The following is a 15,771-nucleotide window of genomic DNA, read 5'->3' on the forward strand; positions in this document are numbered from 1 at the left end:
CAAAAAAAAAAAGAAAGCCCATCATTAAACTTTGTTTTGAATGTTTTATGTGCAAGCCCGTATTGTCTCTCTCTCAAACACGGGTGAAGGTATATAAAATTACAGGTTCCAAGAGTCTTAGAGATCCTCTTTACTCTCCTCACTGTGTTTCTCAGGAAGGTAGGAGCTCATGTTGAAGGTTACATAGCTGAAGTCAAGGTGGGTGGGAGGACAGAAATAAAATTCATGCCTCTAGATTTCTGACTTTCCACCAAAGAACTCTATCTTGCACTATTGATGGCCACATCTGATGAAATTCACAGAGGAATTTGATCAGAAAATATCATGATATTAACAATTTTTCTTCTTCCTCTTTATTAGACTTCCAGCACCAGAGAGAGAGAGAGAGAGAGAGAGAGAGAGGCGCTCACTTAAGACTTTCTCATTGCAACTATGCCACAGAATGTGTGAGTTGTCCATGAAAGCCACCAGTAATAGGAGCAACAGGAGAATGTGTAATCAGTAAGAAGAGGAGAAGTGAATGCTAAGGGGCACTGCTGTGACCTGTCTATAAGTAGGACATTATCACCTCAGGTTTAAGCATGTCTGCTCATGTCAGTACTTGATGAGAGAAAATAACAATATAAATAGATTCTTACCTGCACACATTGCATTTAGAATGTATTTGGTGCCAGGATCTTAGGAACATTTAGAAGAATTATTTTATTTAAAGTCTCAAAAACTTTCTTTGAGGAAAAAAACAAATCTGAAAAGCCTCTTCTACCAGCAAGAACTGCAGCATCTGCTTAAGAACACATAGCAACCCTACATTCAGATTAGGACAGGAAATAAAAAAAAATAACATATCCAATTGAAACTGCGGGAGGACACAGTAGACAGAATGTAATTAGTTGGGTTGACTGTCAGCCAAAACCTCAGGCAACCACCCCCTTGCTCTTATGAAAACTGCCTGGAGATTTTTAATGATGATGAGCAGTTAGGATCTCGGTTTTAAATCTTCTCTGAAATGCAGGGCGCCATCATTCCCTCCAGCGATGCTGGGATATTGGTTCTGGGTTGGCACTGAAGAGCTCTGGAAAAGGTGAACCCTAACTCCTTAAGCAGCAGTGACTTCTGTTGCAAAATGTTTGGTGTTGTCAATTCTTTAACTCTAACGAATCCAGTTGAATTTATGATGAGTTGGGTGATTTAAAAATGAAGACACTTTGGTCTATGGAATTTAAATTTGGGATTTTGGAACAAATATCTCCATTTTAGTGCTTTTCTCAGCAGCGAGTGATGGGAGGAATTCTGGATTAGGAATTACGGGGTCCATGGCCAGACTTGAAGATGCTCAGTGCGTGATGTGCATGGGCAGGTGCCACCCAATTCTGCTGCTGTTCTTCCCTCAGGTTCCCAAAAGAGCCACTGGAGGGGACACAGAAGCCAGAACTGGCTTTGAATCCTTGCTCTGTCTCTTACAAATATGTGATCGTGGGCAACCCCCTTCAGCAATCTAAGCCTCAAAACAAAGAAGGCAGAAAAAGAGTTGGGCCTCTTAGATTTCTCAAATCCCTTTAAATGATAAAATATGTTACCTTTATATATATATATACAAAGGGTGCTGTTGATGGTGCTTTCCTGTGCCTGAGATTAGAGATCTGAAAGACCAAGCTGATCCAGGCCTCCTTCCATGAAGATTGTGTGTTTAGTCTGTCCTATGGCTAATGACTGCAGCTGCTTCCTGCAGAGACTGTTATAAGATCTATAAAAGGCCGAGATATTATGGTTTCAGAAGCAGGTAATGAGCATACACAGAAATCACGTGGTTTTTTCTTTCCATTTGGATTTTTAGTTTGTAGGCTTTCTACACAGGAGTTCATGGGTACGATGCCAACTCTCACAGACAACAAGGATTTATTGTATTAATAATCTGCAAATTATGGATTGCAAAACCAAAGACATTTGGGGATTTCATTGAATTTCTACCCAAAAAGATGCCTCCATGCTGAGGTTTTCAAGTTTTTCACTGTGCCCAGTTGAAATTAATTATAAACTATACATCTATTTGCATATTAATTATGAAAACACACCATGGAATATATTTAGGATAAAGTACAGCAGGAAAAGATGGCAATTTATGAATACTGTGTACCAAATCAAATGAAACACCCAACTAAGAGTATTTTCCAAAAATAGACTTTAAAATGTATCTTTCTTCAATGCTATAGGAATTCAGTCCTTTGAAATCCGCAAACAAAAAGTCCATTTGCTAATTTCTTGATTTCAGATTGTTTGGGACAGTATCTACTTGAACTATGATGGTAAACCAATTCCAAAATTAACCTGAATTTTTAAAAATTTTTTACTGATAACCATAACCATGGTCAAATCTGTTCTATGGATGTGGCTCCACAAATGTGGGTCAAAAATATGAATCTAAAAATTGAATGCATAGTCAAATAAGTTGTGAATATGCTTGGTTTTTAAAAATGAATTCTCTTATTGCATATTACCTTTGATGTGCCATACATTATTTTAAGTATTATGTAAAGTGTTTCACAAATTTCTCTGACCAGGGAACACTTTTTCACAGAGCATCTTCCTGGACCAGTGTTCTTTGGGAAATCCTGGGTCTGATGACTTGCCATTGTTGTCATGTGTCTCCATTCTCTGGTTTCTTCTTGGCTTCCTAGGTTCTGCCACTGTGTCCGTCACCTGGGATTGGAGAAAGGCAAATGGAACGGACCCACTCAGAATTACAGTCCTTGTTTATTTCATCAGAGGCTGGCCTAATACTTACATTAGCATTAGCTCTTTCTGGCTCTTCTTCATGTTTCACTCATTGTCTGTTCACTTCTGACCTGAAACGATGGGACTGCAGAAGACAGAAGGAAAATATCTGGTGGTCAGGCCAACTCTGTATACCCCATGATGAAGATGTTTTCCATAGGAGTTCATTGTCACAGGTGAAATTTAGTAGCCATAGCCAAAGATTTCTTAAGCCTTTCTTCTAATCAGTGTGCCACAGCTATTTGATATGTCAGTCTCAGCAGATGAGTTCTGGGAAGATTCATCCCTTTCATGAGCAAAGGGAGAATGGAAAGGGAAATGGTCCAACTCAAAGAGGGGAAAATAAAGGACGGAGGGATATAACATTTTTTAAGCTTCTAGTATGTAACCAGCACAGTGCCACGTGATGTGTATGCCAATTTCAGTTCCAATCCCCATATTAGGACTGAATTTTAAAAAGCTACAGAAGTTAAGAAAAATAAGAAGAAAGAATGATGCGGAAGCTAAATGAATATTTCTGTCTCAAGGAAAGAGCTGCGACACTTCTTCCAGAATTCCACCTGGGCCTTTTTCTGTCCCTTCCCACTGGGACAGCAACTTCTCCCTTCATTCATATTCCAACCTCTTTTCTCCACTTCTTTCCCTCTTGCGCACTAAAAATCCAACTCCTCGTCATCAACCCACCACCACCTATGTCTCTTTATTCACATTAAAACACCCTCATGCCCCTAGTTTTCCACTGCCTTTTATGCTCAGCTCTCTGCAATCTGACTTTGGCTCCACCATGCCATACCCAGTTTAACCAGTGGGATCCTCAATAACCTTTCAATAGCCAAATCCTAAGGGAAATATTAAGTTCTCCTCTTACTTGAAGGCTGTGTCACAACTTGCATTCTTGACACTTTCTTCTCTCCTGATTTATTACAACTGCTCCTTTGTATTTCTCTTAACACTTTGATTCTTTCTGAATCTTCTTGCCTGGTTTATCTTCCTTCTCCTCCTCCCTTTAGGTGTTGATGCCTCCAGAGTTCCTGTTCTTATCCCTCTTCTTATTTTACATACTGTCTTTGGCTTATCTCATCCACTATTCTCTCTCTAATCTTCTAATCATTACAAGTTCCTAGTCTACAAATGTTGATGCCTTTTGGGTTCTGTCTTAATTTTTCACATGTTTGCTGGATATTGCCATGAGGAAGTTCCCAAAGCAAACCCATTTTATTTCCCCTCAATTTTTTTTTCCTCCTTCAAGAATCCTGTCCTGAATTCAATGGAACTTTATTTGCCCAGTTACCTAAATCAGAAACCCACAAGTCCTCTCCAACTCCAATTCAGCTTTCAACTGCCTCTCCTCTCCCAAGCAAATCTGATCTTGTCTTTAACACACAATCTTTAAACACATCCAGGGCTTCTCCATTGCTTGCAGTTTAAAAAGCAGATGTCTTGTATGGCACTCAAAACTCCTTAAAAACTGGCTCTGACCTATGTTTTCAGTCTTGTCTCACATCATTTTCATTCCCAAATTCTCATCATGATTTGCATAACTTAAATCATCCTTCCCTGCTGGTAGCTCCCTAAATATTCTAGATTTTCATTCATCTTGATGCATTTCCTGAAGATTGCTTTCTTGAACATGACCTTTTATGTGTATTCTTCAAGATCTACCTCCTCTCAGAGAAACTCTTCCAGTTTTCTCCTTCCTCTTGTCCCGCAAGTCATGGGTCGCTCTGAGTTCTTTCTGAACCATTTTAGGGAGCTCTAGTGTAGGGCTTCTTACATTGCATTGGAATTATTTGTCTGAGTGTCAGCCTTCTCAACCGGACAGTAGACATTCTTTCCTCTGCTCCTTTCTGGCCTCCAGCACAAGCTGACACAGTGCCTAGTTGCATGCGTCATCAATTGAAACCTCTCCCTTAACCCTGGTTGCCTCAAGTGTCACTGATGTCCAAATAATATAGGTGTATCTCTCCCCTTGTACCTCTTCTGCCTCACCTCATGACTCCTTCTCCTTTGCAGTTAGTAGACACAAAATGTGGGTAACTTGCATAATTTCTCTACGCTTCACTTCCTTTATCGTTAAATGAGAAGAATAACAGAACAGAACTCAACGCAAGGACTTGTTACAACAAGGATTCAATGAGAAAAAGCAGGCACCATTTTAGCACAGTGCCTGAGTTATAATATACGCTCCATAAATAATAGCTGTTGGTGTTGCTATGACAAAAGGAAGACTTTTTTTATGATTCAATGTTTTATTGTAGCCTATAGCAAATTAAAAGTTATCCTTACTCATGTTTTGCTTTACCCTTTTTTCTGTTGCCTTTATTGGATTTGTATTGACAATACCATTTAGCATAGAAATTTCATTTTAGATTTCATTCATGTGCATTGGTCATTTTGTCTACCCAGTATTTCTACATCTTTTCTTTGGTATGAGCGTTCTAGCTGTCTTTTGAGAAATTACTATCCCTACGTTTTATGTGATCCTCCTAATGGACTTGTCAATCACAGTGTCCTCCTAGCTACATCTTCCATTCACAAAGTAGGGACATGACATGGCCTAAGCCAGGATAATCTCTATTCTAGAATTTTGTCACAGGACCAAATATACTGATACTAACTCACTCATAGTCAATATTATATGCATCTCAGAAGCTCTCTATGTTCTGTTGCTTGACTGTTACTTTAATTGTGGGAGTTTTAAGTTCACTATCTTTCTAACAAATTAATTCTTTCCCTTAAATTGGGCCAGACTGTTATTCCGTGGCTTTCAACAAAGTAACCATAGCAGGTAAAACATTGCTCAGCTATGTCAACACTGAATGAACTATCTTTTGAGCAAGTGAGAATTGGAAAGTAGAAGGTAATTCAAAAAAGCATGAGACATAGTTCTGGTTTAAAAGGGATTGCAATTCAAATAGGAAGAAAAAACAAACATGGATAGAAATTAACTCAGGAACAACTAAATGATAAATAGGGGACAATTAAGTATTAGGTTAAATCATATGCAATTTCTCTTTTTGTAAGTAAAAAAACTATTGCAATTTCCTGTGGGTTAATGTAATGGAATTCTAATGGAACATAAGAAAAGAAGGGAAAAACAGAAACAAAAACAAGATGAGCACTCTGCAGTGGGAAAAGCTCCATGTAGGAGGTGAAACTTAAGCTGGACCTAAACATGTGGACAGGCTTTGAAGAAAAGGAAGAGGACTTAGTTGGAAGGAAGAAGTGAATTAGGAAAGGCATAGAGATAGAAAAAAGCATTCACCTTGAAGATCAAAAAGGAGCTCAGCTTGATGTCAGAAAAGGACATGTTCGAGAGATCGGTAGAAAGCATGCAGGGAGAATTGCATGAATAGCTGTAGTAGACAGAATAATGGCACATAAAGGAGTCTGTGTCCTAATCTCCAGGATCTATGAATATGTTAGGACACAGGACAAAGAGGAATTAAGGTTGCAGATGGAATTAAGATTGCTAACCAGATGACCTTAAAATAGAGGGATTATCCTCGTTTATGCTGTTGAGCCCAATGTGTCACAAGGGTTCTATAAGTAGAAGAGGAGGCAAAAGAGAAGTTTGCAGTGACATGCTGTGAGAAGGACTCCATCCACTGTCGCTGGCTTTGAGGATGGAGGAATGCCACCACAAAATGAGAAATGTGAGCAGCGTCTAGAATAGGAACAGGGCAGGAAATGGATTCTTCCTTCCCTACAGCCTCTGTAGGGAACACCTCTCTGCCCAAAACACGATTTTAGCCCAGGGAGATCTGTGTTCGACTTCATAACTATAGAACTGCAAGATACTTACGGTATGTTGTTTGGAGCCACTAAGCTTTCGACAACGTCTTACTGCAGCAACAGAAAACAAATATAATGATATTTAAAACAATTAATTTTAAAAAAATAAGATAAGGCTACTGACCAGTCAGAATGAATGCCCAACCAATCAAAAGTACCTGCTGAACATCAGCTCAGAGTAGATGGGCTATAGCCACTTTACAGAGGGCTTTGAACTCGATTCCATGGGGAACATGTAGTCTATTGAGGTGTTAGGTATGAATGTATTCTGGCAAAAGCAATAAGATCAATGGATGTTATCAGTGGCCTCTCTAACACATCTCTGTCCACACTGGAGTAAATTTTCATTTAAAAGTTGCCTGGTTTAAACATACCAGCATTTTTTAAACTCTGTATGATTCACCTGTGGGACCTGCCAGATTATTTTGTTTGATTATTTTTGCTTAAATTATTAATGCAGCAGATAGTGTTGATGTTTATTGCTCGTACTAGGCACAGTTCTTTGGCAGTCACTTTTCTCAGCAAGAGAATCAACTAAATGAAAAAAAATTAAAAATTCATAACACTTAAAGCCTTCTTTTTTGTATAAGTCATAAATTAGATGGAAGAATGGAGCTTTTTCCTCTTTCACCAAAACATGAGATGAAATGGCAGAGATTAGAACATCAACAAGGGACCACTTCTGAGTCTAAAAGTAAAAAAGGATGAGATTACTTCCAGGAAATTCTGTGGCTTACTTTGGAGGGTCATCCTAGAAGAAAGGCCGAGTTTGTTACTTTTCTTCTTCTTTTCTTATACACAGTCAATAACTCAATCTTTTTTTGTCCCAAACTATTTAATCCTATTTACACCATTAGTGATTAGAAAAATGCCTTCCAAATTAAAAAAAAAAAAAAAGAAAAAGCTACTTATGTGAATGAAACTCTCATACATTGGAAGTTATTTAGTCTGTGGCTTCTATGATGCGGTGCATGCATTTCTGTATGTTTGACTATTAAAAAGAAAGCCACGTGGTGTAAGGGATAGGGCATGGGCTTTAGAATCCAATGGAGGGGTTTCAAATTTTAGCTCTTTCATTTACCAGCCATGCTGTTGGAGCATGTTAGTTGATACCTTTAGGTGTCCTGTATATAAAATCAGGATTAAAAAAGGACTCAGCCGGCTATTAAGAATAAAGTTCACATGTATATAGCTTACTATGTGCCAAGTACTATTCTACTTTTTACACTGATTACCTCATTTAATTCTCGCAACAAAACCATGTGCTTGATACTATTTTACAAATGAAGAAACCCAGCCTTAGAGAGGTTTCTTATAATTTGCTTAAAGTCTCACAGCTAGTAAGTGGCAGAGCTGGGATCTGAACCCAGGCAGTCTGACCCCAAAGTCTATGATCTTAACTATTTAGTCTAATTACTGGTTTCCTTCCTTGTTTCTTATCTGAAGGATTATACAGGCAATATTCAGCTTAAAAATAGGTTCTATTTTAAAATTGCCTTTGAAATTGGTGATTTGCCACTTTGAATTTATTTTATCCCAAAATTGTGCTACCAAAATCTTAAATCTATTCCAGGTTATTAATAAAAAACAAACATAAATAAAAATCTAACCCTTAATGGAAATAAAATATTATATATTTGTAATGCTAAAGAAGAAAAGTACCATAGAACATAGTATAAATGACACATGAAGATAGTATAAATCACGAAGATGATTGAACATTTCTAGCCCTCAATTATCTTATTTGTGAAAGATCCTAGCTGTCCCTAAGATCTAAATTAGATGAGAATAAGGAAGTAAATGGAACTTGTGGTGGGAAATCCGAAGGGGGAGTTTAGGGAGCATTAATACACTCGGAATTTGATGATGTGGGCTTTTATTGTTTAATTTCCCTTTAAAATGTATAAATTTCTTTTCCCTTCTTATAGATTCACCACCAGCACTACTCTAACTATTTTTCTTCTTGAGAAAGAGGAGAGGGAAAGCAAGGAAGAGGAAGAGAAAGAGAAATAGATAAAAACACGGTCAAGTAGAAGAGTCTGTGGTGAGTTGAGGAACAAGACAAGATGGAGGTGATAGTTGGAGAAATTGAGGATGTGCGTGGAGTAAGAGGGAAGTGGGAGTAAGAGGGAAGTGAAGTAAGACAACACAAAAGGCACCAGAAAGACGATTGAACATTTGCAAATCCAGACTCTCTGTTAAGTGCATCCATATCAATAAATTCAATTCAATCCAATGTTACATTCCATCATCTAACACCCTTAGAAGTCATTCCCACACATATGCTAGGTTTCTATCCTTATAAATTAACAAAATTTTATTTGTTTTTGTGTAGTAGAAGCTAGCTCTTTCCAGATCAGACTTTGTCCCCCTGGCACTTGCTGAGAAACGATCTTGGTTCTAGGTCTAGAGATAGTAAGTGGTAGTTGGGGTAAGTTTTAAGGAGAACAGATATTCTCTTGCAAGGCAGCTGCCCCAGTGAGGTTATTACAGTGTCTTCAAGCAAAGGGAAACTAGTCTTCTCAAACTGAGGGGAATAAGCTGCTTCCACTGGGAAGGGAGGCTCATAGCCATTTGGTGATTCAAGATTCTCAGCTTTGATTCAATTGATCCAGATGCCACATCCAAAGAGTCAGGGTCCCACCTCTCCCCAGTCAATACCCTAAATTTCACATAAGAAGGCTGGTGAGTCTGTGTAATTTTGCAATCCACATAATAAGAATCTGAGTTTGATTTTCAATTAGGTCAGCTCTGTGGTTATAGGAAGAGAGTCTTTAGGAGCAGCCATAGCAAAAGTTTTCTAGTTCTCTTACTATAATTTGAGCGTTTAAAGCCCTGAACTTGTCATTGTCCTCCTATAAGTCCCCCAGTTCATTTGAAGCAGCCCTCATACCTCATAGTTCTTGAAATCATCATCACTGCCATCACTGCTACCATGAAGGCCAAGTTCAGCAGCTATTTGTTCCCCTAAGACGCCGGTTCAATTGGCACTTTTATCACAACTAGTCACAATTAGTCGAGATAGCACTGCATGCCATAAAATACTGATATTTCATTTCCACGAGCAGGGTGCAGCATTGCACTCAAGCCCAGGGATTTAAACCAATCCCATAACTCCATTTGGAGGACCTCTCTTCTGGGACTACTCCTAATATCAGTACTGTACATTCAGGGTCCATGAGAGAAATAAAAACCACATTGGGAATTTCAACTGAGAAATTTAGTAAAGGAATTTAGAAAATTCAAGAACAAAAAGGCAATCCAGCCAGAGATCTGGCAGTTCAAGGGAGGGGCCAAATGGAGAATGTGATGCAGACCCAGCAGAGGAAGTACCTGGATACTGCACTTCCTTAATGGGGTATGAGGAAGCTGGTTCTTTGTGCTAGAAGGAGTGGGACATGCCGTTCCCAGAATAATGCTATTGGAACAGCTTAGACCCTGAAGGAAGAAGACTCTTTTCTTCTCCTGGCTTGCTTTCTCTAGTATCATCTATCGGAAGAACCTAACTGGAAATAAAGGAAAAATAGTTGTCAGAGTCCTGGTTGCAGTATCATAGGACAGATCACAGAAGGCCAGGTTTGGAATGAAAGACAGTAACTAAATCACTGCACCATGAGTGCAGGGTGAAGGAGTTAGCAGTTACATGTAAGGAGCGTCTGTGGCCAAATCATTCACATAGTGTCTGTATTTACATAACTATAGCCATGGACTAAGATAATCAAACCGTTAATCAAACCAATGTAGCCAAATTGATTTAAAAGTTTATTTGTACTAAACTGATAAACTTTTTTTCTTCATTTGAAATTGTTTTGGAGATGTTGCACATCAAGCTTGTAGCTAGCCATGCGTACAAAATCTTCCAGCCTAGTCTAAGATGAAAAAATATCTGCTGCCATGATTCCCCATGGGCAACTGATAGACACCGTGAGTAACAGGACTTGGATTTCTGAACATTTGCTCTGTGGCAAAGCCATACAGCTATCCCCACGTGATCTGGATATATCTTAGGCTAATCCACTTTATCAGTGTAAACCTGAGCCTGAGTCTAGTGTGAAGTACAGTGACAACTTAAACTGTGTTGTTAGATAAAATATCTGACATAAATGTATAGATGAATGAATAATTTAGAAAGTGAATATCTGATCCACTTTTGTTACAGATTTCACGTGAATCGAAATTTGGAGCTTGAATGACCCAAATGCTTTGCCTACGTTGATCCTACATTCAGGCTGCTTACATCTCTCTTGACTTCTCTAAGAACCAGATGGTCACCACTTAAAGGTCTGCTGGAATTTTAACAACACCTTCTCAACCAATTTCTTCTTCACGGGAAAGTAAAAGCAATAAAAATGCCTTCAAGTTAACCAGGTCTTATTAGGAACAAATTGTTGCAAAGAAAGTGAGGTGGGATGGAAGTAGAAGGTTGTTTTGAAATCATCTCACAAATGTCAGCATTCAAGACCTGAATGATCCAAGATAGCAAGAGCAGATCAATGATCTCTATAGAGAACACTCTACAAAGGATTTGGAAGGAAAAGTAAACCCACAGGGCTTTCAACCCTCTTCCTTTGAACAATGGGGCTCATAGAGTTCTCAAGACAGAGGAAGAAGTTCCTGGAGATGCCAGACAAAGAAGGAAAGGTGATCCATCAACCTCCACCTGCTTTGCAAACTGGCCAAAGAAAAGCCCTGCTTAGCAGCCCCTTGTAGATGGGGCTAAGCTGAGTGAATGGAGTTGAGTGGAGATGTTCCCGCCTCATGGGGCTTCCTACAGCGGCTGCTGCTTCCTTCGACGTCACAAATTGGGCAAATCCTCCAACGCTAAGGGACCCCAGACTGTGCTCCAGCTTTCAGACGGAGCCTTTCATAGCAGCTTCCAGCTGTGGGCCGTAATGGTGCCACATGCGTCACTGGGGCTAGGATCTGTCCCCTGAGCACTGCTGTCAGAGGTCTAGTGAGTGATGTGGTCTAGGGCCGTGGGTGCTCACTCAGATTCTGCCTTGGTCTTGACCACAGCATCAGAGATGATTTGACGCATTGGGTTTGAACATGTTTTGAGTTACTCTGTATTGCATACACATGTTAAACAAATCTGGGAACCCACAAGTGTGTGACCCATTATTTTGCTCCTCTGCAAAGTGTTTATTAAATTTTCAAAAACGAGATGATACAAAGAGGCAAACAACAGAAGCAATCACAAACCCGAAACAGTTTTCAGATCTATAAACAAGTTTTGAAAGAGATTCAAGTAACTTTCCAACTGTGTTGCCAATGCAGTGAGGAAAACAGATCTTTCTTAAGGTTCGGGAAATTTTCAAGTGTGTCAGAGTGACCCGCACACGTCTGTTGGGATGTTCTGAGTGGCAATGAATTCACAGAGAAGCCCTTGCTCCAGACTTTCAGGATACAAAAGCAGCAAAAGCAAGGCCTTGCATCTTGGTGCCCTTTAGTGACTCTAGGTCTCTCAAGATTGGAAGCCCAGAGACCTAGGTCCAAAACCAACTTCTGCCCCTAGTCATATAAGGGATATTGGACAAACCACATTGAGCCCTACTTCTTTATCTATAAAAAGAAATGCTTTGTCAAACCATTAGCAGTGACTCATTAAGAGGTTTTAAAGACGATTTGGTGGGTCTCACCAATATTTTAGAAGAAAACAAAACAGAATCAAACCAAAGAGAAAATATCAGAGTGTATTACAGGTAGTGAAAGTAGGCTTTGTTGTAGGAAATTTCTGTTTTAATATGTGTGTGTATTGAAATTGTTTTGTTCTTCTATAACATGCTTATTAACTTTTAAAAATGAAAAAATATAAAGAGGTAAATGTCAGAAGCAATCACAAACAAGCCCCAGTTTTTAACAATTTCTGAAAAACGTTAACTTTCCATATTACTGGCAAGTATATTTTTCTGTACTAGGTTATACAATAAGATGTTTTTCTTAATAAACATTTGGGTCAAGAGTTTTGTAAAACACCCCTCTAAGTTTCTGTCCAGCTCTAATCTTCTATGATTCCCAGAAATAGAAGGGACCTGCTCACTGAGCCGTAAAGATAATACTCTCATGTAACATTTTTTAGCACTTACTACGTTTCCAGGCACCGTGTCAATTGCTTTCCATGCATCATCTCATTGAACACTCCCAACAACCCTATGTGTTAGGTAATCATGATGCTGTTTTACAAGGACTGAGGAAATTAAGCAATCTTGGAGAGGTTCAGAACATATAGTTAGCAAGAGAGCCAAGATTTGAAACTTACAGGCTGACTCCCAAGTCTTTAATTTTTCTTATGATTTGCTGCCAAACATGTGAGATTCTGAGCATCAGTTAGTAACTGGGCCCCTGGTACAGATGGGCACAGGTCTTTTGCCTGAATTTCCATGTGAAGGAGGATGACCAATCGTTTCCCTTCCTCTTGACTAGGAGAAGGTGCATTGTGCATTTCAAAAATCTGCCTAGCCCTGGGAGATAAGGGGGTCACTTTACCTGTTTGCATTTCATTAAATTTCACTCAGTGTCTTCCAGAGTCCTCATGAGTATCAGAGAAGGCATAATCTGTACACGTGGTTTCATTTAAAATGAAAATATCAAGCAGTGTCATTTTCTTTTTTTTTTTTGAGACGGAGTCTCGCTCTGTCACCCAGGCTGGAGTGCAGTGGCCGGATCTCAGCTCACTGCAAGCTCCGCCTCCCGGGTTCACGCCATTCTCCTGCCTCAGCCTCCCGAGTAGCTGGGACTACAGGTGCCTGCCACCTCGCCCGGCTAAGTTTTTGTATTTTTAGTAGAGACGGGGTTTCACTGTGTTACCCAGGATGGTCTCGATCTCCTGACCTCGTGATCCGCCCGTCTCGGCCTCCCAAAGTGCTGGGATTACAGGCTTGAGCCACCGCGCCCGGCCGTGTCATTTTCACAAGTATCCCCACCCTGTCTGAGGCTGAGAAGAGTGTAGCTACGCATACTGCAGTGAGAAGAAAACTTCAGCTCAACTGGAGGATGTAAAGGTACAAGTAAGGTTTCAGCAGAAGCACTCATAAACCTCACATGAAGTCTTTCTTCTTTCCTAGCTCATACCCCCATTAATGCATGGACTCTGGCTTGACTTTATCAGGTGTCAGAATAGGCTTCTGTGTGTATTCTTGACTAGAAGTAAAACAAATATTTTCTTTCTAAAGTTATTGAGTCCCATTGATCTGTATGAAATTTCACCATTAGATAGTCATTCCTTTTGCTTGAAGGCTCTGGGTCTGCTTAAAAATCAAACCTTTGTATGGTTCACAAGCAAAGTAATTAATTGCCTAAATGACCATTAGGTCATTCTATAATCGAATAAAATTCCAATGGTACACAAACAGTAAATTCAACTGGGAGCCATGGGTAAGATTCACAGTGTACAGCATGATCTGGAGAGGCAGGCTTAGCTGGGGATCTAAGTGAAGCATGAAACTCAGTGGGGAGGGTCATAGCAAAGCATCAAAGACAACTCTTGGCCACTTGTAAAATGTTGCAAGAGGTTGCAATACTCCAAAATAATCACAATTTTTTCATACAGTGCTTCCCAGTTTATAACATGTTACTCTATTTAACACTCCTAGCATCCCTTGGGGTAGATATTTCTGGAGGAGGAAACTAAGGAGAAAAGGGATGTTACGTGCCCGAGGTCACCCACTGTGAAATGGCAGGTCATATAACTCCTGAGCCCTTCTGAATCAACCACACTTTCTTCCCAAGCAGAGGGGCTCATTCTCAGTGCCCAGATCTGAGCTCAACCATTCTCTTTCTGGAAAAAGACATCTCATGCCACTTTCGACACATGTCAGGGAACACAGAGATACATCAAAGAATACAGGATTCTGGCTTTAATGCCTACCTAAATAAAAGACTGGAGATGTGGATGTGTGTGGTACAGACACACACAACACAACACACATACAGCACACATACAGGATCACTGGGAAGAGTGTCTGTTCTAGGTTCATAATTCAACCAAAATTTATCGGTGATTAAAGCAATTGAGCTTTGCTCCCATCTCTGATTTCGCCTTGACTTTCAGTCCTCAGCTTCTTTCTCCTTTTCTCCCCGCCCACTTTTTAGTGGCCTTTGTTCTTCGTTCCTGAGCCATCTGGTTGCAAAGTATGGTAGGAGCACAGTGCAGCAGACACATGAAAAAGCAGTACAAAAAAAAAAAAAAAATTAGTAGGAGTGAAAACAAAAGACATGAAGATCCTGAATTTTTAATTTCTCTTTTCAGATTGAAATATCACTGCTCCTAGTTCTGATGCAAAATTGAAAAGAGTGCACTGGGTCTTCGAATGGCAGATTGACATGGAGAAAGAGGGAAGCATGCCCAAGACAGCCTGGGGGTCAAGGCTGGGCTCAGTCATGCCTGGACAAGCCATGTGAGTTGTCTCTGGACTTGGACGACATATCAGAGGAGCTATTTGAGGAGCCATATCAGCACCCCTGCTTCTATGGGCCACCAGGCTGTGGTGTTCAGTCCTTGCACCATGAAACTTTTTTTTTCCAGAAGCCAAAGCTTTGAGCATCTCCTCCCGTATACAGAGTGTATATGTTTATGTCCATGTCTTCCACCATGTGAACGCATGAAACCACCACCTCAAATATCATAAATCCTCTCTCTCCCCCTTTCTGTCTGCCTGTTTATCTACAATCTGTCTATTTAAATTCTTTTTAAACAAGAAGGGAATATCTTTATGCCTGTTTGTAGGGATATTCTACATCCATCTGTTATTTACATCATTCGTTTTCCTGAGGTGTCTCCAACAAATCCTGGCTGGATGCACTGTATGTGTTATTAATAAAACAGCTGTAAAAATATTAACTGTACGGCCTAATTGTCAGCCCTGATTGGGAGCCAAGTTTATCCCCGGACGGATGCGGAGACTCAGAATTTGGGCTTCCATCCAGATCTGACCCTTGCAGCTCACTTTACATTTGATTCTTTGACCATTTAAGCTGTTCTGGCTTCTTTTTCCTCCCAGGGATCTGTGCACATCCGGCCTCCTGGCCTCCTGGCTCCTTCAGGTGGCGCTGGTCCAGCTTCCTGAATGTTCATGGCCAGGCCCTCTCTCCTCCTCTCCCCACTTTTGTTAAACTTAACAGCCATATGCTAGAGAATCACCTTCCAGTAACTTAAAAGATGAGTAGAAATATTGTCAGCATTGCCTCTCCCTGCACACTAGTAGG

At 40.0% G+C, this 15,771-nt stretch overlaps 1 protein-coding gene and 2 long non-coding RNA genes across 3 annotated transcripts in view; 2 read left to right on the plus strand and 1 right to left on the minus strand.

The window, feature by feature from the left end:
- Positions 1-15,771, plus strand: part of LOC123569970 (uncharacterized) — a 182,783-nt gene that overhangs the window by 89,841 nt on the left and 77,171 nt on the right. The window lies entirely within an intron of this gene.
- On the minus strand, positions 1,880-6,126 carry LOC123569968 (uncharacterized). The gene is made up of 3 exons (XR_006693835.2): positions 6,038-6,126; positions 2,783-2,857; positions 1,880-2,697 (listed from the first exon to the last, which is right to left on the minus strand). It is a non-coding gene; the product is annotated as an uncharacterized lncRNA (long non-coding RNA).
- Positions 6,349-11,088, plus strand: LOC123569969 (uncharacterized). The gene is made up of 3 exons (XR_006693836.2): positions 6,349-6,578; positions 8,496-8,611; positions 10,727-11,088. It is a non-coding gene; the product is annotated as an uncharacterized lncRNA (long non-coding RNA).

Source organism: Macaca fascicularis, chromosome 18, assembly GCF_037993035.2.
Source record: "Macaca fascicularis isolate 582-1 chromosome 18, T2T-MFA8v1.1".
Classification (NCBI taxonomy): domain Eukaryota; kingdom Metazoa; phylum Chordata; class Mammalia; order Primates; family Cercopithecidae; genus Macaca; species Macaca fascicularis.